Genomic DNA, 23611 nt, shown 5'->3' with positions numbered 1-23611 from the left:
AGTTGAGCCCAATTGTGACTAACAGCAGACTGGAGGTGGATGTGCCAGCAGATGAAGTTCTTGCCCTTCGTCCCTGCAATGTTTCTTGTGGCTTTTGTGGAGACACCCTGAGTGACGGAACTCCCAGCTGTTTTTCTGAGACACCGTGGCCAACCCAGTAGAGCATGCCTTGTATTTGCTCTCCCTCCTTCCCTGCCTCCTCGTCCCTTTTCTTCGCTTTGGCTGGGCTTGATTACAGCCCCAGTGAAGCATTAACATGGAAGTTTTGCCTCAGGGTCTGTTTTCTAGGGAACCCAGCCTGAGATACTAGCTGTGTGGCCTTGGGGAATTTACTTAACCTCTCTGAGCTTCAGATCCCTCATATGGAAAAGGGAGATAATAATACAGCATCTCTCATACGATTCTTGTGGCATTTAATTAGACAGCACAGGCAAAGTCCTTGGCTCAATAAATGATAGCTTTCATTAGTGCCATTACTGTGAAACTGGTGCTGGAGTGTATCATGTGAAAACATGCATTCAGCGTTGAAGTCCGTGGATATTTATTGAGTGTCAACTCTGTTTCAGCTTCTATGCTACTCTCTGCTCCCCAGGAGCTCACAGTGTAGAAAGTGAGACAGAGAAGCAGTTGGACAATTATACTACAGAGTTATCAGTGCGTTAGAGGCAGGTAGAAGATTCAGAGGCTGCGGCATGGTGGTCAGGAATGGTAGTCACGGGTGGCTTCTCAGGGGAGCTGACCTTAAAGCTAAGACCTGTAGTTGTTTCAGATGATGGGCAGGTGGAGAGCGAAGTGTTAAGACAGAGGAGTGGGCAAAGACCTGGTATTGAGGGAAAACATTTCCAAGATCATATTGGCTCTCACCATCAAGAAGCAGGTAAATTACAAGGAAACTAAATGGATAAATATGCACTGACCAAAATGCACAAGTATGGTCTTTGCCAAAGGAGCGTGCAGGTTCTAGAGCTATACTGTTTAATATGGTTGCCGTAGCACATATAGCTATTTAGATTTAAATTGATTAAAATTAAATTAAATATAAAATTCAGTTCCTCAGTCATACTGGCCACATTTCAAATACTCCATAGTCATCTGTGGCTAATGTTACAGTGCAGATATAAAACATCTCCATCATTGCAGAAAGTTCCATTGGACAGAGCTGCCAGAGAGTCTGAGAACAGGCAGCCAAATCAGGACAGACTTCTTGGAGGAAGGGGCAGAAGATGGCAGAGAAGGGGTTCTGGGGAAGTCCCTGGATGGCACTGTCCTCTATCCTTAGGAAGAGAAAAGCCAGGGCTAGGAGTGGGGGTGGGGTTTGGCTCTGGAAACGGTGTACAACCTGACACTTCTGTGCTCAGGGTATAATCTGGGTATGTGCTGGCTGGCAGCCTGTCACCTGGGAGGGACAACACGGGAATGCAGGGGGAATCAGCTAAGGTGGGGCTGAACCAGGAAGCTCCACCTCTTCTGGGGCCAGGAGGATTCTGGGAGTTGTAGTTTGGCCCCCCTCAAAGCTTAAGCAGGGTAGAAGAGTTGAAACTGGGCCTGGGCTGGGCATCTTTGGGGGCATAGAGTTGCAGGGGTGGGGCTGGTCAGGGCTGGGGACATATCTGGGTTTAGGGTTTTTGCAGAAAATGGCAGAAGGGGGCTACCTTCTCCCCTCGGATGCTTAAATTCTGGGGTAGAGGAGATGCCAAGGTGAAGGACTTCAGTTGGAATGTGGAGTTGAGAGATACGGAACCTTCAGTTAAACAGAACCGTCAGCCCACACACATTCTAGTTGGTCGAATTTTGCCCAGGAGAGACAGAAAGTTCCCATAAGGTTAGGGAGGAGAGGTAGCAGATGGTACTCCATCAGCTGTTGGTCATGCATGCATTTAACCCAATATTTTCTGAGTTCACTATTTACTGAGTGCTTACTATGTGCAAAGCCGTGCTCTAGGCACTGCGAATCCAGCAGCTCTAGAGAGGGCAGCAAACAATAAACAATGACTTTTCTTTGCTTGAGTAACATGTCTTGGAAGAGCCCAGCTTACAGGTGGCTTTTGAGAGATTCTACCACACAGACTTCCTGGGAGTGTAAATCGTATTTAAAAGCCACTGAGTTGGATCCTACAGTATGCTCAGGACATCCGGATGAGAAAGGACAGTTGCCTAAGACATAAATCCTCATGGGGCGTCAAGCTCACCATTTCTGGGTTCTCACTGTGGGCAAGTCTCCTAGGAAGACTGACTGCTCCTTGGTAAGGGGTCGGGGGTTGGTGATTGTAACTTCAAAAGGATTGCTGTGCAGATCAAAACAAACAATGGATACCATGTGTATATGCGGTAACAGGAGTGCCCTTTCCACACACACACACAAATGGAGAGAAAGACAAAGTAGGAGAGCCCCCTGACAATTCTCCTGAAGCCATACAGTCGGATGTTCTTTTCCCCCCCTCTCTGTATAACTTTATTGAGGTCTGACTTACAATAAATGCACATATGATTTTCGGTCCTTGTTATTTATGCTCCCTACGTTTCCTTAGGAGCACATATCACAAGTACAATTACATTTACTCGCACGATTATTGTTTACAATGTCTGTAAGCTCCACAAGAGCCTGGATCTTGCCAGCTGCTTCCCCACTGTGTCCCCAGCACCTGCGTAGCATACCGCAGATGCTTAATAAAGATCTAGGGACTGAAATAAGTGAAAGCTAGCAAAACAGGCGTTTTTCTTGCTCAGGAGCGACTCCCTACGATTCTCTCAGTTTAAGGCCTCATCCCTCAGCCCCCACGTCAACACAATGGCAGCAGGCGTGCCGGACAGTAGGCTCCGCGGAGAGGTGAACATGATCCGGCCAGGTGCAGACTTCCCCCTCCCGCCGCGAGGAGGCGCCAGCGCTTCGCGCAGATCCGACTCGCTCACGGGCGGGCGCCCGCAGCCTAAGCGGTTCAATGGGCGAGACTTGACCAAGCGTCTCTTGAGGTCCCGGGCTGCATTAGGCTCTCGGGGGCGCAGACCGGGCGGCGGGAAGTTGTCCGTTGTGGGGAATCCCGGCCGGGGTCTGGGGGGCGCCCCGGGAACGCGGGCGGGACCATGAACAACTTTTCGAACCGGGCGCAGAGAGATCGGAGCTCTGGGGTTGGGGGCGCTTCCGGGAGGAATGTCCTGGGCTGCCTCGCAACCTCTGACCCGCCGCACTGTCCCTGGCCCCTGAGCCAGCGGGCAAGCGCCGGTCCGACCGTCCGCGCTCCGCCCCGGGGCCCTCCGCGCAGGCGCCGCCGGCCGCGGTTGCCACGGAGACAGGGGCGCTTCCCCGCCCGAGGCCCCGCCCCCAGCAGGGTAGGCTGCACTGGGCCGCCGGCGGCGAGGGCAGGTGCCGCGGGCTGCGGGCAGGTGGCGGCGCGGCGCGGGCCGGCGGCGGCGGCGGCGGCTCCAGGGTAGGTTGCGCGGCGGCCGCGAGGGGTGGGGGCCGGCCATCTGTCCCTGTCCCCGGCCCGCGAGGAGGCTGGGGAGGCGGCGACCGACGATGGCCGCCAAGTTTCTGCTCGGCTGAGGCCCCAGGAGAAAAGTTGGCAAAGTTGGCGGGGGAAGAGGCTGGGACTCAGTGGATCTGCCCGGGCTCCGGGTCTGTGGGGAGGGGAAATCTTGATTTGGGAACCGGGAGATCCCGAGACTTGGGAGTGGATCCCGCAGGAAGATCCCGCACAGGGCAGCCAATGGATCCCGTGCTACTCGGCAGAAGACTTGGGAGTAGATCCCAGGAGGGGGTCGGGCGCCAGCGGCCTGGGGTCCCATTCGGTCCCCAGCCGGGGTGACGGTGGACGGTGATTGGAGACTGGGAGCTAGTTGATTCTTCTCCCCCGATGCTGGTCCAAGCCTTGGGAGTGGATTCCAAGAGTAGATCTGGTGGCTGGGAACTGGTGGATCGCTGGAGATCCGGGGTACCCAGCCTGGAGCTGCTAGGATCTGGACGTCCGTGCGGGTTGGAGGCCCCAGAGGTGGACACTGGGAAGCGCCGAGCGAGGCGGAGCCCGGGTGAAGGGATCCTGCGGGCAGCGGGGGCGGTGGAGAGAGAGCAGCGCTCCGGGCCCCCGGGCGCCGGGGATCCCGATGCGCCCTCCCCGCCCGGCCTGCGCTCCCCTCCGCACGCCTTCCCAGGGCAGAGGCACCCTGATAGAATTAGGGCTCAATCTCCCCTGCTCCCAGGCGGGTTCGGTTGGTCCCCACCCCGCTGGTGGCGCCGCCAGGGGCTACAGGCGTGGCACTTGGGAAGGGAAGCGGCCCATTGACCCCCACCCAAGGCTGACCTTTCCACACCCTCCTGGCACACAGTCGCCTCGGAGTCGGGGCGCCGCGCCCTGAAACCCTGCTTTGAGTCCGGGACCCCTGCGCACCTCCCAGGTTGTCAGGGCTTCCTGCCGCAGGACTGAACTTTCTCTAGCCCGGAGCAGCCATTACCTTTTGGAAGGGAAAGGGCTGTACCTGTTGCACAAAGAAAGAGTTTTTTCTTTGCAGCTTATTTGTAACCTTGGACAAAACACTTAACCTCTGTGAGCCCGGGTCTCCTCTCTGGGCAAAATGGGGTGAGGGTGGGGATCACAACCTTCTCGCTTCTTTGGTTGGCAAAATTAGTAGGTATGATAGGTATGAAACAGGTAAGGGCTCTGTAAATATTAGTGGGTCCTCGTTTGTTGCCCCTCCTTTCCCGCATCACATCCCCTGAGCTTCCCCTACGGTATCTGAGGGAAAGTTCTAGAAACCCAACTTGCTGACTTTTTAAACTGCAGGATTAGAGACATGTTTAAATTGGTCTTTCTTACAAAGAGGTTAATTGCCCCTCTGATCCTCCTTGCAGAGAGAAGCTCTCGGGTTTGGCTAATCAGTAACCAGGGCGTTTGGACGAGGCTTCTTCCTTGGCCCAGCTTTTCCTTTGTTAATCCACGGAGGCCCCTGGACAAACGTGCATTCACCCCCAGACACTGGTGTGTCAGCGCTGGGATTCCCAAGGGACCTGTGCAGCCATCAGCCCTGGTCTTGGTGGTTTTGGGGGAATCCTTTTTAAAGGATTTGCGTGCTGGACAAGGGTGTAGTTACCCCAGAGAAGTGCAGGATTTCAGTACAGTGTCTGGGCACATGTTTCAGCTGGGCACAGGAGCCAGCTCATTCAGCCACCCAGTGTGTGTGTTGAGCACCTACTATGTGGCAAACACTATAGAAATGGTATGGCCCAGGGCAGTATAGGACCTGTCCTTCTGGCATTACATTCCAGCTATGGAGGGATCAGCTTGCCCTACAGTCCAGTGAGGCAACTGTGCTGGTTCTTGATGTTGGGGGTGCAGCCCTCACCCCAGATTCTGAGGCTGGAGGGGCCTCACTCCCTTTGAGGTCCTGGGGGCTGGCTTTTATTCAGGACTGACCTTGGCAGGAGAATAGAGCAGCCCACTGTCTGGCCCTGAGAATTTCTCCCTGCTCAGCATCACCAGAATACACCTCGACCATAAAGAAACCCAGAAGAATATTTTAAATATTCATTCATTCATTCATTCATTCATTCATTCATTCATTCATTCTTAAGTATTTCAAGACACTGTCAAAGAAGGAAGCTGGCAATCACACACTTAAGGGAAGGGTTACTGGAAAGAGGCAATTGTCTAAAAGGGGAGAGAGCTGTGATAATGGGAGGAGGGGCTGATGCCTTCTGGCTGGTGAGGGATGGGGGTCAAGGGGTTTAGTTTCTTGGAGAGTTTGCAGTGGGAAGAGGTTGGTGTTCTGGGCTGGAAAGAGGGAACAGAACGGCCTGGATATACGAAGGAGCATGGGGTGTTGGCAAATGTTGATGGGGACCAGGTCAGCCATTCTCAGAGGTTTAGACTTTATTCCAGGGCAGTGTGGTGGGTGTTGTGGAATTTTTTCTGAGGGAGGGGGATGGGGTCAGATGTGTGTTTTGGGAAGCTTGTGCTGTTGTGGGAAGGCTGGATTGGAGAGGGTACGCAAGGAGGCTGTGAGGCCAGTGAGGAGACTGCTAGAGAAATCCAGGTGAAAGGTGATGGTCAATTGGATTTGGATAGAGATGTTAGTGTTATGTTTAGAGACCCACTCAGTTGAACACCCCTTTGAGGCATAACCTTCAATCTAGAGAAGGAACCCCCCCCCCCAGGGGAGATGACATAAATATTGTGTCAGTATTCCGTTAGATTCAGTAAATCTTGCTGAGCACTCTTGGTCTGCCTTCCCAGGGATGGTCATAAAATCCAGGTCCTCAGGGACTTCACACTTGAACCCTCACCACCTTCCTGTGTCAGGGGATGGTGCTCATGCCCATTTCACAGATACAGGACTCAGTGGTATGGCAAGGTCTTTGCTAGCCAGCAGCGGCAGAGCAGGGATTTGAACTTGCTTCCAGCTTGCCGATGTTTGGACTCAGTGAGGTCTAGTAGAGAAGCCACAAAAGGGGAACAGTAGGCGTAAACCCAGGGGGCCTTCCAGGAGGAGGCAGAGATGGAAAGGAGGGAGCCAGCCAGAGAGACTTGGGGGCAAACCCAGGCCTTGCCCCTTCCTGGTTGTGGTCTTGGGCGGCATGGTACTTATTTTGAGGCTCACCTTCCTCATCTGTGAAATGGGGTCATGATAGGATACTCCTTTCCCTCAAAGGTTTGTTATGTGAGTTGAGTGAAGCAGTGCAGAGAAAGGGCCCAGCACCGTATCTGCTCACTAGTGGTGGGTGTGATTATTATCATTATAGTCTGTCATCAGGATGTGTTTCAGGCAGGTGGTGCCTCTCCCAACCTGGGGTGTGTGTGTGTGTGTGTGTGTGTGTGTATCGGGGGCGGGGGGGGGTGAACACAGGTGACACTTGAGCTGAGTCTTAAATGAGGAGGCAAGGAGAGGAGACATGCCAGGTAGAAGGAGCAGCACAGGCAGAGGCCTCGATCATTTGGACAGTTGTGTGCTAATTGATATACTCAGAATGCAGCATATGTTAAATGAATAAAAGTTAGACCATGGGCAACAAAAATTCTCTTTACACCTCCCTGCCCCTCCCTAAATGCCCAAACAGGAAGACTTGGGCAGGTTTGGGATAGAGAAGATGGCAGGAGGGTCCCAGTCCAGGAGATCACGTTCCTTCCCACACTCCCCCATCCAGATTACAGTAGTGTGACCCCCTCCCCCCCACAAGCCATTTCCCTCTTGGAACCTCAGTTTCTTCATCTGTAAAATGGGAAGACTGGAGAGAATGTGGGTAAAGCACATAACACATCAGAATAGGTGCTTCTCACTGAACCCTTTCTAGGTGCCAGGCTCTGGGTCAAGCTCTTTTTAAATTTTGTTTATTTGTTAAATTTTATTCGTTTTCATTCATCACAACAAATTCAGCTGATGCCTGCTTTTGGGACCCCTGAATTTGTAGTTTATGAAACTGAGGCTTGGAGCCGTCCTCCTGCCCACTTCCACTACCCAAACTCCTGTCATTTAAAAGGAAGCTAACAAACTTTGAATTGGGGGATACACATGCACACATATTCTTTTTCCTTCAATATGATGAATATTTTACTGTGTATCTTACCTGGGCAGTTCAAGAGCCCCTGTTTTCAAGAATCCGTTCCTCAGGAATCTGGTCAATTGGATGGGAGGAAGGGAGGGAAAGGCAAAGTGAGACAAGTATGCAAATGATATGGATTGACATATAGAGAAGTAGTTATCTCAGCTACCTTTGTTAATTGCTCAGTTAAGCGACCTTTGAAATGTTCTATGACCTCATCTTTATTTAGAATATGAAATACATCCTGAAGTGTGATCTTTGGATGTTTACATGACAGAAGTGACACACACACACACACACACACACACACACACACACACACAGTATCTCTGTCTCTGTCTTTGTCTCTCTCTCTCTCTCTCTCTCTCTCTCTCTATCTCTCTAGTATTGTGAAAATAGCATGTACTATGTCCCCAAAGAGCACGATCTTTGGATGTTTACACCACTAAGTCGGAAGTGACACACACACACACACACACACACAATATATATATATATATATATAATTATATATATATTGAAAATAACAGGTAATACACCAAACACTTCAAAGATGGCAAAATGATATTGTATTAAGTGAAAAGTAAGTCTCTCATCTCAGTCCTTATAACACTCTGCTAATTATATAAATTATTTTTGCACCCGCTCTGGAGCCAGACGGAAGGAGTTGAATCTTGGTTCTAGCACTTATCGGCTGTGTGACTTGGTGCAGGTGGCTTAACCTCTCTGAGCCCCAGTCTCCTTGTCAGTAAAGGTATTACAAGGAGTCCTACCTCTGAGGGTTGCTGTGAGGAGTAAATGAGAAGGGCTTGGCACATGGTCAGTGCTCAGTATTTGTGGATTTTTGTTATTTTCCTTCTTGTTACTTGTGGTCGCAGTGGAGTTGTTATAGTTTCCTCCTCTCTCTCTACACTTTATGCTCCAAGAAGGCAGAAACCCTATCTGTCTATATTGCTGTTTCCTCAGTAAAGAGTCATGGAATAAACAAGTTAATCAACATCTGTAGACGTAATCTTTTAATAATAATCATAAAATAGAATTTTGCACATAAGTTAAAAACAGATTTGGAAACTTTCCCATTTCAGAGTGTGTTGACTTATCCCCACTCCTTTAAAAAGCTGAATAGTACTCCAATGCATGAAGGTGCTGTTAATTATTGAACAGATCCCAATGAAAGGCATTGAATTATTTGGTTTTTTTCTATGACACGCAATGCTGCAATAAGCATCCCTGTTCACGCATCTTTGCACACTCATTGTGGTTGATTGAAGGACAGACTTTAGGATGGGGAGTTTTACCCCAGCTTGGGATGACGGCTGTTTAGAATGTTGATCTAGCCTCCAGAGAGGTTGTACCTTTCATACTCCCACCAAGGTTGTGCGACAGACAGCCTGTTTGGATATTTCAGACAGGGAACAGTGGATGACTCTGGCTTATCAGTGGCCATGGGATATAGCCTCTGGCATGACAGTAGGGAAGGTGATAGTTCTTGCAGGCAGCACATTTTGTGGCCCTTGGCTTTTAATCCAGCCTGCTGGGTACTATGTCTTGGAAGGTGTGTGCCCATGTACCCACAAGTCTACCTGCTTCCTTCTGGAAATATGTGGTCCTTGTATTAGTTAGGTTTTTCTATGATGACGCTGTGTAACAAATATCTCCCAAATCACAGTGGCCTTTAACAACAAACATTGGTTTCACGGTTGTGGGTCTGCAGGTGGCTCAGCTGATCTTGGCTGGGCTCGGACGGCAGCCTGGACTCTCCAGACTTTGGGTAGGGGTCATGTCTGCCCTGTGTATCTTCATCTTGATACCCAGGCTGACGGGCAGCAGCTGGCTAGGGCACGCTCTTCTGTGGTGGACAGCAGGCGCTCAGGAGCCCATTGGGAGCCTGCAGTGCCTCTGAACGCCCCCCCTTGGAACTGGAAGGTGTCACTGCTGCCCTCATTCTATCGGCCAAAGCAAGTCACATAGCCAAGCCTCACATTGATGAGACAGAGAGGGAACAAGTATGTATGTATTTTCTGAGCAGTGTTACAACCTGCCACAGCCATGTTTCTGATGGAGGAGGACGGGTCCTTGCAGGCGTGAAAGGTTTGCCTAGAGGTGGCGGTGAGAATTGTGGCTCATGATTTGTGTAGGGCACATCAGAGTAGGGCGGACTCTGGGTAAGGAGACCTCTGAGTCTATAACCTGGAACAGGCAGCTCACCTCTCTGAGCCTCAGTTTGCTCACCTGGAACATGGGAATATTGCATCCTTTCTGGTAGAGCTGTTATTAAGCTCAAACATGGTATCGGGTAAGGAGGTGCTTTGCACCTATGATGTGAGGTGGGAAGGTGAGGGATGATCGTCTTGGTGATGATTTTTGCTCTGATGTGCTTTACAATTCCTCAAGCTATGGTACCTGTAGCCAGTGGAGTAGGGGAACACGGTGAGGCCAAGGGGAAGCTGTAGAGGAGACAGATCTTTATGGGTCACATGGTCTTCAACCAGTCTCATAACCTCTCAGCCTCAGTTTGCCTATTTGTAAAATGGACACAGGGTGCTCGTGCCCATTAGTTAAAAGGACTTGGCATACATGAAACACTTGGCACAAGGTAGATGATAAATAAATGGTGCCTGTGGAACGAGGGGGGTCCTGATTGGGGTGGAATGAGGAATTCTGCAAAATTGGATATTGGTTCTGCAGAACTGGTTGCAGAGTTGGATATTCCCAGTATCCCTTGGGACTATTATAGGGAATCTGGATCCAGACTGCCTAAGTTCAAATCCCAGCTCCACCACTTTCCGTCTATGTGACCTTGAGCTAGGCAGGTAACCTCTCTGTGACTTAGTTTCCTCATCTGTAAAATGGGAGTAATAATAGTGCCTGCTTCATGAGGTTGATTCGCATCAAGTGGGTTAATACACGGTGCCTGCTAATGAATGTATGTTAGCTATTATTGTCATTATTACCGCTGTTATTATCAGTCTGTAAAGGCCCAGGGAAGTTGCTTCTGGTCCTAGGAGCCACCGGGGCCTTGGGGAAAGGAATGATGAGGCAGATGATTTTAGAGCAGGTGCTTTTCCCCTTCTGCTGTAGCTGGAGGGCCATCTGTTAATGGGTCACTGTCTACCTAATTCTCTCCCCAGGGCAGGCCTAAGCCACAGCAGGCTTCAGGGAGCCCATGGTTATGAGTTCCACTGGAGGCCACCTGAGCTAGGTACAAGGCTAGAGGTCATTCCCGCCCTCCTTCATTCATTTCACAAAAACTTAACTTGCATCAGTCACGTGGCAAATCCTATGCTAGTTACAGGGAAAACGGGATTCTGTTGGAGGTCAGGGGTGGGTTTCTGGAGGAAGCTTGGTGGGGAGGGCCAGAGTGTAGGGTGGCAGAGGCATGGGATTCCTGTGTGGCCATGGGCACATCGCTTCGCCTCTCTGAGCATTTCCTGATCTATGAAGTGAGTCTCAGATGGGCCAAGGTGCCCTTGGAGGTGAGAGAGGACAGCCTTGGACCTGTGTGGGGCTGGTGGTTTCTGCCTTGGCCCTGTGCCTTCAGAAGTTTGAGGGAGATGACCGAGGTGGCCTTTCCTCTATCTGCTGGGACCCGGCTTTTGAGAACACTAAATGTTCTTCATAGTAAAATAAAAATGAGTAGAGAGCATTCCTTTTGTCCTAGGTACTGTGCTCATTATCGTTTCACTTGATTCTCATGTCCCCATTTTACAGATGAGAAAACCTAGGCTCCGAGGAGGGAGTCACATGCCCAGGGCCACTAATGGGAAGGGGGAATGTGGATCCTTGCAGCCTGACTGCAGCCCCTGGGCCCTGAATCTCTTCTTGGTGGTAAAGCAGGACAGAGCTGGACAATCCTTGGATTCTGTCCCATCTCCACAATGCCATTACTGTGTGACTTTAGGAAGTGACTTGCCCTCTCTGAGCCTCAGTCTGCATCTGCTAAGATTTTCCTTGTGCGGTCATTGTGGGATTAGGTGACGTAACTACATGTAAAGCCCCCTGTACATAGTAGGCACTTTAAAAATGGGAGCCCTTCCTAGTAAAAAGATCAGCTTAGGGCTTTTAAAAAATGCGTGAAATTATGGCGAGGAATTGCTTTATGAATCACAATGTAAATCTTTCTTGTTTGTACTACGAGCAGACATAGTGGCAGTCATAAAAAAACAATTATCATTGATGGACTGCTTCTTATATTCCAGTTCCTCTGACACGTGGGTTTGTGCATTATTTTATCAAATCCTTTATCAGATCCTTTCTTCATCCTATAAAGAGAGGTGCTAGTGTTGTTCCCACTTTACAGATGAGGAAACTAAGTCTTGGAGAAGTGAAACGCTTTGCCCAGCTTACCAGCGTGGCAGGCAGGGAGCCCTGGAGCCCTTCTGCATGAGTCGTACTTGTTGGAGACGCAGCTGTGTTTTCAAAGGCTCCAGGTCAGGTCCGCAGCTCCCAGCCGACTCTGTGTTGATATTTCTTTTCTTTTTTGTTTGGCTTCCTCAGTGACGAAAGCCCTTTCTGGGGACCGTCCTGTTTACTGGTGGCGTGGTGAGGCCCTGCCGGGGGAAGGAAATGCAGGGTGTGTGGGGCCTCTTGGCAGAAGGGGAGGGCAGCGGGTGCGTTGGGTACACTGAGGTCGCTCTGTGAACTCACCCCACTCCGCCTGCCTGGACATGAAGCCTGGGCCTTCATAGGCACTGTGCCCACCAGGCCTGCCCAGTGCCCTAGGCCAGGCTGGGAAGTGACTCGATTGGGGAACTCCCAGGGCCCTTTGGCCTAGGAAGCTGTCCAGGTTTGTCTCTCCCTTTCATTTTGGGCCCTAGCACTGGAAACCTCTTGTCTTTGTTTCTACAACTGATACCTACATGCCAGGGACTGTGCTTGGGGCATGAAGGGGTCCTAGGCCATGGGAGAGAACGAAGGGTGTATCAGAATGAGTTCTGGGCCAGAGGTCACGACTCCTGAGTGCTAGTGCTTGCTTCTCTGCTGTGTGTCCTGGGGTAAGCCCCTTCCCCTCTCTGGACCCTTTTCACAGAGGGAGGAGGAACTGGATGAGTAGATCCCAGAGCCTCTTATTCCTGCTACACCTTCTGGGAAGAATCAAAATCCACACTTTCAAAGATAGGGCCTAGAAAACCACCATTTGCGGAGGGCCTGCTGTGTGCCTCATCCTTTGCTAGGGAGGTATCGCATATGCGTCTTCTCATCAATTCTCAGAGTTACTCAGTTGGTGTTCCTAACCCCTTTTACAGATGAGTAAACTGAGGCTCAGAGGTATAAAGGCCTCTTCATGTCACTGAGCTTGAGGTAAGAAGGGGTGGAGGCTAGATTTGAACTCAGGTCTGCTTCCTACAAACCTAGACCTCCCTATAATAACTCAACACAGTTGGTTCCCAGCTCGCCCTGAAATAGTCTCTCCCCTCGGAGCTTCTGGTGCGGTGTGTCCTTTCCTCTCTTGGGTTAGTTGATCATTTTCATTTTTGTTAATGTTTAAGTACCTACTGTGTGCCAGGGCTTGAGCCGGACCCTGGGTCTCCTCGCTGCCTGGGACACAGCGCCTGCCCTCAGGGAGGAGAGAGATGAGGGATTAGAGAGCTGCGTGCCAGCACTGTGGTGAGGGGCCTGGGGTAGGGACCATGTTCTCCTGGTCCTGCCGTCTGTCAGCCTGGAAGCAAACTGTTTCCCTTGATGCACTCAGGACTTGGATGAAACAGGCAGCTCTGGCAAACAGCAGACCACCTTCTTCTTGGGGAGGTGGGATGTGCCTCGTTACTGTTGGATTTAACTCCAGAAAGGAAGTGATAATGCTTCCAAGCCGGGCTTTATCCAGATGCCTAATCACAGCCCTCCTGCCTTTCCTTCTTGTCGTTCATTAAAAGGAAAAGGGGGTTTGGAGGCAGCAAAAAGCTTTGGAGGAATTTCTGGAATGTCAAGTCTGCTGGCTGACCCAGCAGAGCAAGTGTGAGCCATCTGCCCTGGCCTTAGTTGGGGTCAGCTGGCTGTCCTGCAGGGCTCTCTGAGTATCACTCAGTTCCTGTTTGGAGTCCTGAGTCACCCCCAGGAAGGTGGCTCTTCCGCGGGCTGCAGTCGCTGCTGCCATTGAAGACACTGCCTGGGTTTAGAGCAGCACAGTCCAGGGGTCACATCCTGCCTCTTTCTCACCAGCCATGGGAGTGGCTTCCCCTCTGCCTGGGTGTCCACACCCATGGAATGGGGGTGCCCATGCCTGCCTTTCAGCCTGGCTAGGAGCCCTCACTGAGGTCACATGGGTGAATGTTGGGGTGAATGCTCTTCTACTGGGATGGGGGAGCAATGTTGGGTAAAATCCCCACTGTGTGCAGGCACCTCTCTGGAGCACTGTGGGGGCCTCATGTCTCATTGTTGACACTTGGCGGGCCCTTCTAAGGCCTTTCTCGGCTGTCACTCCACACCTGGCATTTGGTGACATGAGATGACTATTTGTTAAGGGAACTAACAGATGACTCATTGCATTTTCCTAGTTAATCATTTTTATTCTCTTTTTATCCTTATTGCAATACATTTACATTCTAATACATTTCTGTTGTTGAAGATTTAGAAATACAGATAAACAAAAATGAGGAGCTACAACTCTGATGTTCTCACGTTCTAAAGATTCCCAGTGCTAGTATTGTGGGGCATGACTTTTAGACCTGTCAATCACACCATGCATATGATTGACAGAGGTTAGTACTGCGTCTTGGGGTTTAGAACATGGGCGTTATTCTCAGGTGACTTGGATTCACATCCTGGTTCGGTCACCTCCTAGCTGTGTGACCTTGGGCAGGTCACTTCCCCTCTCTGAGCCTGTTTCTCCTCTGGAAAATGAGGTGGCTGTCAGGGTTCAATGAGTTAATGTCTGTGAAATGCTCCAGGAGGTGCCTGACACACAGCAGACAATTCTTACGAGTGGTTTACAGGTATGTGTATTTTTTCTTGTTTTGAGCGATGAGTCCCTTTCTAGGAATGGTGTGATCTACAACTGCTGGATTTGGTCATTGGGCTGGGGGACACCTCCAGACCACCTCCCCCGGGCAGGGCCCAGAGATGCTCTGTTTCGTTTCCGAGGTGGGGGCTGCTGAGCACGGGGTGGGTCAGGCGGTTTGGCCAGCACCGAGCACTGTGAGTGCTCACAAGCTGGTCCTGATCCTTATCGCCCAGGGATGTTTCCTGTCCCCGCCGAGGCCTGGGAGTTGTCCAACTTAAAGCCGCTGGACGGTCCCAGCGGGCTGGAGGTGGCCCGTGTAAGATGAGCCTCTTCCTCCCCTGGCTGCAGCAGTGGCTTCAGGAGGACAGGCTCAGCCACACCTGGGAAGAGGGATGGGGTCAGCCGGCCACCTCTAAGAAGCTCTGTAAACTAGAAAGTCACCTGGACACCAGTGGGGACTCAGAGGACCAGAGAGAGGAAGGGGTTAATGGAGCCTAGTTTTCAGAAGTGAATTTGGGTTTGGTGACATCCATGCAGGGAGTGTTGCTGCCCTGTACTAGCTCTGTGACCATGGGTAAGTTATACAACCTCATCCACCCTCAGTTTCCTCGTCTGTGAAATGGGACTAACAGTAGGTTTCACCTTCTAAAGTTGGGCCACGATATGTAAGGGCTCCTGGTAGGTGGTGCCTCGTCCTCCCCTCTCATTCCCTTTGTACTAGTAACACTGACCCGGCAGACCCTATGCCCCTATGTGAGTGCCGGCTGTGCGTCCTCTCATTGAACCCTCATAATAAGTTGTGGTTCCTGTTAGTAGTACTCCTGTCTTGCTGTCTGACTCCACGTTGCGAGTGTGTCGAACCCTGACTTCACACTTGAGTGTGTGATGAAACACTTGGCACACAGTAGGTGATCAAAAAGGCAGCGGAAGTGCTTACTACTAGTATTTTTGGTGGTGCTCCCCAGAGCGGTTTGCACGAGAAGCAGCTCTCGCCCATCCAATGCCTGTTATTTGGAGCGTTATTCTTCTACGGCTGACCTTACAAACCACCACTTGTCCGTCACACCTCATTGCCCCCCCATTAGGGGTCCCCAGGCCCTATTCATCCATTTTAGCTGCTCTGAAGGATGCCTGCTAAATCTTGGGGTCCTCCAGATTGAATGTTGTACCCACAATGTGGTACATCCCAAATGTCTCTCCCAAAGTTCAGGGTGACCGATCTGGCTGATGTTGTAGGATGTTGCACCCAGAAACTGCATTTTTGGGGGCATGGATCATGGAGGAAGGAGTTTGGCAGAGAGCTGCTGGCTTGGTCTGTGGCCTGGGTATCTCCTTGACCAGGCTGGACTCTTCACATGCCACTGTTTCTACAGGGGTTTCTTTAACAGTGTTTCCCAAGGGAGAACCATCCTGGAGGATTTCAGCTTCCAGAGTGTGTCTCGTGTGAGGGTGGGGGTAGCGTAGGCGGCTGGAACAGGCCAGGAGCCCAGCTGGTCACCGGGTTTCCCTTCTGTTTGAAATCCAAGATCATGCTAGAAAGATGCTTAAGTGCAAAGGCCCTGAGGCAGGAGCAATGGGACCCCTGGAAGGACGGAAGGGGCTGAGAGGGCGAGGGGGAGGGACAGGAGGACTGTTTGGGGCCTGTGGGCAAGGGCAGGGCACAGTGGGGTTTATGGTAATTACGGTGGCCCTTTGTGACAGAGTCTGGTTTGGGTTTTAAAAAATATCCTTCTGGTTGCTGAGCAGAGTTTGGGGTCGAGGTCAGGGGCCGGAGTAGAAGCTTGGAAGGCGAGTGAGGAGGCTGCAGGTGGGAGAGGATGGTGGCACGGAGTGGAGGACCTTCCCCTGCCCTACTCCTGGCCCGCAGTACGTACCCCAAATCGTAATCATATGATTTTGTGTTTATTTCTCTTCTCTGTGTCTCCCTGATGGGATGGTAAGCTCCAGGAGGTCAGGGACTTGCTTCTGTTCACTGTTGCATTCCCAGTACGGTGCCTGGCACATAGTAGGCACACTCAATAAATGAATGAATAAAAGCCAATGACTGGTGAATCCCAAAGAAAATCGGGGTGAAAATAATGAGAACGAATACTAGTAAAGACCAACGGTCTTAATCGCAAGCCTGTGTCGAGTGTGCCGTGGTAGACCCCTGCTGGGCCCTTCAGCTGTCCTCTGCCCACCTGCACTTCCTTTGCTGGGTTGTACTGTGGGAGTTTGGGCAGCTCTGGGAGGCCTGTCACCTGGCAGGCCATCAGCAAATCCCTAGCTGGTTTTCAGGTTGTGCCCACTTTCAGTAAAGGACTTGCCAGCTGGTCTTGGGTCTGGGTAGGGCAAGCCTGGGTGAGCCCTCTCCACTGGGTAAGAGGTAGGACTTCTGTACGCTTGAAGACATGTTCTGATTTCGAGCCCTTTTCCCAGCCTGTGAACTTGGGCAGGTCTCATCCCCTCCATGAGCCTCAGTTTACTGGCAAAACGATAATGGTGACAAGTAGCAATGCTACTGTTTATCAACCTCCTAGGATGTGCCAGACCCTATGGTAACTTATTTAGTTCTCTTGGTGACTTCATGAGGTAGGAACTCTTCTTGTTCCCATTTTTCAGATGAAGAAACTGAGGTCCAAAGAGGGGAAGTCACTGGGTCGTGGTCACTCAGGAAGTGGGATCTGAATCCACACAGAGCCTGTGCTTTGAGGACCTAACACATCAATTTGGTGTTTCCCAGACTCTAGTTATTCTTGTATCATCTTGAAAATTTTTCATATTCATGAACTACCTGGACTGTTATTCAGTGAACCTTTTTCTTAAACTTGACTTACTTTTTTTTTTAAATAACAGTTTTATTAAGATATAATTTACATACCATACGATCATCCATTTAAACTCTACAATTCAAATTACAATGAAAAATAAAACTATCATAGGATCCAGCAATTCCACCTCTGGGTATTTATCTGAAGAAAATGAAAACACTAACTTGGAAAGGTATCTGCACCCCATGTTCATTGCAGCATTATTCACAACAACCAAAATATGGAAACAACCTAAGCGTCCATTGATGGATGAATATTAAAGAAATTGTGATATATATTTATCCAACAGAATATTATTCAGCCATAAAAACAATGAAATGTTGCCATTTGCAACATGGATGGACCTAGAGGGCATTATGCTACATGACAGGTCAGAGAAGGGCAAATACCATATGATCTCACTTGTATGTAGACTCTAAAAAAGAACAAAAACAAAAACACACACAAAAACCAAGCTCATAGATACAGAGAACAGATTGGTGGTTGCAAGAAGTGGGAGGGAGGGGAAGAAATGGGTGAAGAAAGTCAGAAGATACAAACTTCCAGTTATAAACTCAGTAAGTCTTGGGGATGTAATGTACAGCATGGCGACAGTTGTTAACAGTACTCCATTGTGTATTTGAAAGTTGCTAAGACAATAAATCTTAACAGTTCTCATCACAACAAAAAAAATTTTTTTGTAACTGTAACGTGATGGATGTTAACTAGACTTATTGCGATGCTCATTTTGCAACGTAAAAAAAAAATAATATAATGTTATATGTCAATTATACTTCAATAAAAAAATGAAAAGAAGAATTTTTTAAAAAGTGTCCAATTCAGTGGTTTTTAGTATAGTCAGATTTCTGCACCCTTTACCATGATCAGCTGAAGAACGTTTTTATGACCACAAAAAGAAGTTCCGTACCCATTCCCCATTTCTCTGCAATTACACCAGTCTAGGTAACCACTAATGTGATTTCTGTCTCTGGATTTGTCTGTTCTGGGCATTTCATACAAATGGAATCATACAATATGTGGGGTTTTTTTTGTGACTGACTCTTTCATTCAGCATAATGTTTTCAAGCTTCACCCACGTTGTAATGTGTATCAGGACTTTGTTCCTGTTCACGGCTGAATAATATTCCATGATACAGATAGACCACATTTTGACTCACTTTTAAAAACTTAAATAAAAACCATCTTACAAGATGTTCAGTGGGCTAATTATGTTTGAGCTAATACGCACGGAAATACAGCACTTAAAATACAGCGTAATGATGAGCATATCGCCATGTTCCATCGCACCCTGGGCTCTGGAGTACCGGGAATCTTAACCTCATAAACCCTAACGGGCCACCTACCGGTGAGCTGTTTTGTTGTGTGGCTGTTATGTTTAGGGGTGTGTGCAACAATAGGTTTTACATTTTGTCCCATGAATGAGAAACACGTCCTTCTGCTAGAACAGAGAAGAAAGTTCAGTGTCCTTGTTTCTGCTCCCGCTGCCTCTTTAGAGCAGTCATTTTGCTGTTGTGCTCACTTTTGGCCAGCGCATCTTGCCCTCATGCTGGATGCCGCCCCCATCTACCTGTTGGGTTGAAACATGTCAAAGTGCCGTCTTTGTAGGTCCACAATGGTGGAATGTTGTAATTTCATCTGGTACAACCTTAGGATGACCCCACCGCGTAGGCATCATGGGTCCCTTTTCCAGATGAGAAAGAGAGGGGGGTCAGGAAGCATAGCCAGGACGGCCAGAGCTGGGCAAGGTCCCCGCTCGTTTCACCTGCCTTCTTGGCCTCCCCTGGCCTCCCAGTGGCGATGGCACTGCTGATTCACTGGCAGGGGTTGGGAGCTCTGGCTCATTTGTCAGCAGTGAAGATGCTTCCACTGCACCCCACATGCTCCCCTGGAGTCGCAGTGGGCTCTCTGCGTGGTGTGCCCTGTGGGAAAGAGCTGGCTGGGGCCTGAGCAAGGTCACTGATCCCTGGTCTGCAGGGCTCCCGACAGCCTGGTCCTCTCTCCCTGACCTGAGCCAGGACTTGAGGCTCTTGGCTCTGCTGCAGCTGGGGACGCTGAACCGGATGCGTGCCCCTGGGGAGGATTGCCTCACATTCGGCAGTTCCCAGTCTGTGGAGCAGGCCTGCAGAATCCCCAGGGGCGGGCATTGCATCCTGGTCCTGTCTGGATTTTTTGTACCTTTCCTTTGGAAACTTTCCTTTCTAGGAGAGGGAACAAAAGGCTTGGAGAGGATAAGTGTTCAAGGTCACGCAGCTAGCCTGGAGCTGAGCAGGGACAAGATGTCAGGATTCCTGCTTCTTAATTCCTGCTTCTTTCCACCTGACATCCTCTCTGTGCCCCGTTGTCGGAGGGACCTATCCTTGCTGCCCACCTCCCCACCTGCAGCAGGTGTCAGCTAGCTCAGCAGTGCTGGAGCTCCGTAGCTGTCTGGGTGGAGCTCACGTACCCGCTGGCCCCTTGCCAGGTTTGGGCACTCCCATGGGTGATGCAGAGAGCCCACAGGGCAGGTCGTGACATGAAGACGCTCCAGCACGCTGCACCCTGACGGGTGGAGAAACGGGTTTGGGCCCTTTCCCTGCCCGTTCCCGAATCCTGGGGTCCACCCCCGGCTCAGCCCATGGGCCACCTGCCTTTGGCCGGACTTGAGTCTGCTGGGCTTTGCAGGAGAAATGTCACCTTGTCCTTCCCTGCCCCAGGTGGACAAATCCTTATGGGGACCCTGCAAGTCGGGGCGGGGAGGGGGAAGGCAGAGTGACAACTGGACTTGGAGTAACAGCCCAGTGAGGATGACCAGGGCCCCACAAAGAGACAGACCCGAGTTCTAATGTTGCCTCTAGACAAATCATGTCACCTCCTAGTTCAGTTTCCTTATCCGCAAAAGGGTTGTGATTGTGACACCCGTTTCAAGGGACTGTTTAGGGTTTGGCATGTAGTAGTAGGTGCTCAATAAATGGCCATGTTATGGGGGAGAGGATAGAGCCAAGCAGGTCAGCTTTCACCACCCCAGAAACCTAGGTTCAAGTTGTTGGCTTCATTACTTGCTGCTTGTGTGACTCTGGGCAAGTTCAGTCCTCAGCCTCAGTTTCACTGTCTGTACAATGGGAGTGATAGTAGAACCACCACATAGTTGACTGTCGTGAGGACTAACTGAGATGCTGAAGTTCTTATTCAGTGCTGGGCATGTCTTTGGCAGCTGTTATTGTGATTACTATTAATGTAATAATAATAATAATATTTCCACAGTGTCAGCATCAGACACATCCATGTATGTTTAGTGGATGACTTTGCAACATTGGGGATGGGTTTCTTTAAACACTGGGAAACCAACAGGGCATTGGAGACTGGGGGATGGACAATGTGACATTTTAGGGGCCCTTCCTGTCCAGGGACTCTGTAGAAAATGTTTGGTCCAAGGCCAGGGACTCTGTTCTGCCCCTCTGGGCACTTAATAAATGGACCTGGTAGCCTGGGTGAGGCTAGTGGGTAGATGATATAGGCGAGTTGCACCCCCAGCTTCCTCCTGGGGAGCAGTGCCCAAGTTTGGCATCATGGAGCCTGTGGGTCAGGAGGAGAAAGCCCTAAGCGCTGGAGACCCTCTGATCCTGTGGCCACCTGGGGGCATCTGCCTTCCCTCACCCCACCCCTGGACTTCCTGTGAGGCCCAGGGGTCTGCTGTACTAACAGGTAGGCCACAGACTAGCTCTTTGATTTACAGGGCGGGTGGGGAGGGGAAGCAGGGGTTGCTGAAGCCCAGAGAGGGCAGGGTCTTGGCCTGCTTCAACCAGCAAGCCAAGGGCAGATGCTTTGGTCCTGGCTCTGGGCAGGGCCATCTGAGTGATTACTGGATTGGCCTCTGTCTTCACTGAGTTACATTTCTCCACTTCCCCACGTGTGGGAAAGTCTTTATTCCTTACTCATAAGTGGCACCTGGTATTAAACAAACCACAAGGCCAAAGTCCACCCCTGTGGGCCCACATATTCTCCATGTGGGTGTCCACAATCTTAGCACTCTAGCAGGGTATGGAGAAGGATGGTAATAATAACCCCAATAATATATAGCTGTTGACATAATGAACACATAATAAACTGGGCACTCTGCTAGCACTTACTTCACCCTTTTAACTCATTTCATCCTCTCATGGCCCCATGAGGTGGGTGTTATTAAATTTATACCCATTTTGCAGATGAGAAAACTGAGGTGCAGAGAGGCAAAGTAACTTGACCAAGGCTACCTAGCTAACACATGATAGAACTGGGATTTGAACCCAGACAGTTGGGTCCAAGCCCATGCCCTGGCACTAGATTTAAAATAAAAATGATTTATTTTTAAATTGTGAACGATACGTAACATACATTTACCATCTTAACTATTTTTAAGTGTAAAAGTGATGTCGCATACATTCACATTGTTGGGCTATCATCACCACCATTCACCTCCCAAAATTTTTCCTCTTGCAAAATTGAAACTCTGTATCCATGAAACACTAGCTCCTCATTCTCTCTCCCCCAGCCCCTGGGAACCACCATTCTACTTTCTGTCTCTATAAATTTAACTATTTTATGTACCTCATATAAGTGGAATCATACAGCATTTATCCTTTTGTGACTGGCTTATTTCACTCAGCATAATGTCCTCAAAGTTCATCCAAGTGGTAGCGTGTATCAATATTTCCTTGCTTTTTAAAGGCGAAATAATATTATTTCATTGTATGGATAGATCACATTTTGTTTATCCATTTGTTTGTCAATGGACACTTGACTTGCTTTCACGTTTTGGCTACTGTGAGTAATGCTGCTGCATATGGCGGGTGTACAAATCTCTCTTCAAGACCCAGCTTTCAGTTCTTTTGGGTAGCTACCCAGAACTACAATTGCAGGATGAGATGATAATTCTATGTTTAATTATTTGGGGAACCGCCATACTATTTTCTACAGGAGCTGCCCCATTTTATATTCTCATTAGTAAAGCACAAGGCCTCCAGTTTTTCTACCTCCCCACCAACACTTGTTATTTTCTGTGGGTTTTTTTTTTTTGCTACCAGCCATCCTCATAGGTGTGACTGGCACCTAATTTTTGTGGGAGATTCTTAGGATCTGTGTTTGGTGGGCCTCGGTTCCTGTTAGAGCAGCTGTTGCATCACAATATGTCTTCCGGGACTATTTCGGCCTCCCCCCCACACCTGACTGTGCGACCTTTCTCAGGGTGTACCCCAGAGCCCTGCAGAGTGCTGGCCTGAGTTAGATCCTGAGGAAATAGTAAAGAACCATTTCTCACTAACTCAGGGCACGCGCTGGCCTGTGTCCTTTTTGGGAGAAACCGTTAAGGCCTGGATGTAATGCTTCCAGGAAGCTGTCTGGACACCACAAACCTAGCTGCCCGCTCACTGGGGAAGAAGCAGCAGCTGAGTACCCCAGCCTTGGCTGCTCAGGAGAAACCCCTCTGGGAGCTTTAAAAAAGAAATACAGGTGTTGGGACCATGTGGGGACAGAGTTCCAGAGACCGGTTTCCAGGCTCTCGGCCTCACGTGGGAAGGTGCTGGCTCGGGTAGTAGATGGCCATCAGCTGTGACTAGTTGGCCATCAGCTGTTACCGGTTAGCCATTAGCCACTGATATAACTGCTGTGGCTGAGCTAGCAAGCGGGGTTTGCTGTTAGCATGGCGGATTGCAGTTAGCAAGTGGGGTTGGTTGGCAGAGAAGCTGAAGGCAGGCTGCGGATCGTGTGGATCCTGCTTCCTGTGTCTCCAACCCAGCCGCCACTGAGACTATAGTGGTATGAACCCCCCATCCATGGCTCCGTGGGTGTTCGTTTTTGACCTCGCCATATCCTGCGTTCTTGTGCGGGGAGCGGGACCAGAGACCACGCATGACACCCTGCATGACAGGCCACCATCGGGAGGATCAGACTCAGTGGGTCTAGAGTGGGACCTGGGCATCTGTATTAAAAAAGAAATTTCCCCAGGTGGTTCTTGTGGGACCCTGGCCAGAGAGGCATGGCTGTAGAACATATTATTCAGCTCTGGCTAAAGTTGAGGAATTTATCACAGAGCTACCCGAGGGATATGGTGTGTGCCTACCTGTGCTAGAGTGAGCGAAGGAGTGAATGGGTGAGTCAATGAGTGGGTGTGAATGAATGAATGAATATGCCAATTTCCTGATTTTTGCCATGTCTCTGTATCTCCTATGTTATTACTCACCTAATATTTTAATACAAATCTGTGGATCATTCCTGTAAATTGAAAAAACCAGCATCTCTGGCCATAAATAGAAGTTTACTTTACAAATACAAACTAAGGAAACCAAGCAATGTCATCAAGTTCCAACTAAATAAATCCTG

The 23611-nt window shown here is 49.8% G+C and overlaps 1 protein-coding gene across 3 annotated transcripts in view; it reads left to right on the top strand.

The window, feature by feature from the left end:
- The first annotated feature begins 3319 nt into the window (after positions 1-3319).
- The window catches only part of KIAA1671 (KIAA1671 ortholog), a 185616-nt gene continuing 165324 nt past the window's right edge, over positions 3320-23611 (top strand). For 2 of the 3 annotated variants that reach the window (XM_074321515.1, XM_074321516.1), the window contains exon 1: positions 3320-3425. The gene's annotated coding sequence lies outside the window, so the exon portion shown is untranslated. The remainder of the gene's footprint in view (positions 3426-23611) is intronic. The other variant, XM_074321517.1, reaches the window with a different exon arrangement.

This window comes from Rhinolophus sinicus, linkage group LG16, assembly GCF_036562045.2.
Source record: "Rhinolophus sinicus isolate RSC01 linkage group LG16, ASM3656204v1, whole genome shotgun sequence".
Classification (NCBI taxonomy): Eukaryota; Metazoa; Chordata; class Mammalia; order Chiroptera; family Rhinolophidae; genus Rhinolophus; species Rhinolophus sinicus.
Note: the sequence above shows the minus strand (reverse complement) of the source record. Positions and strands in the feature narration are given on the sequence as shown.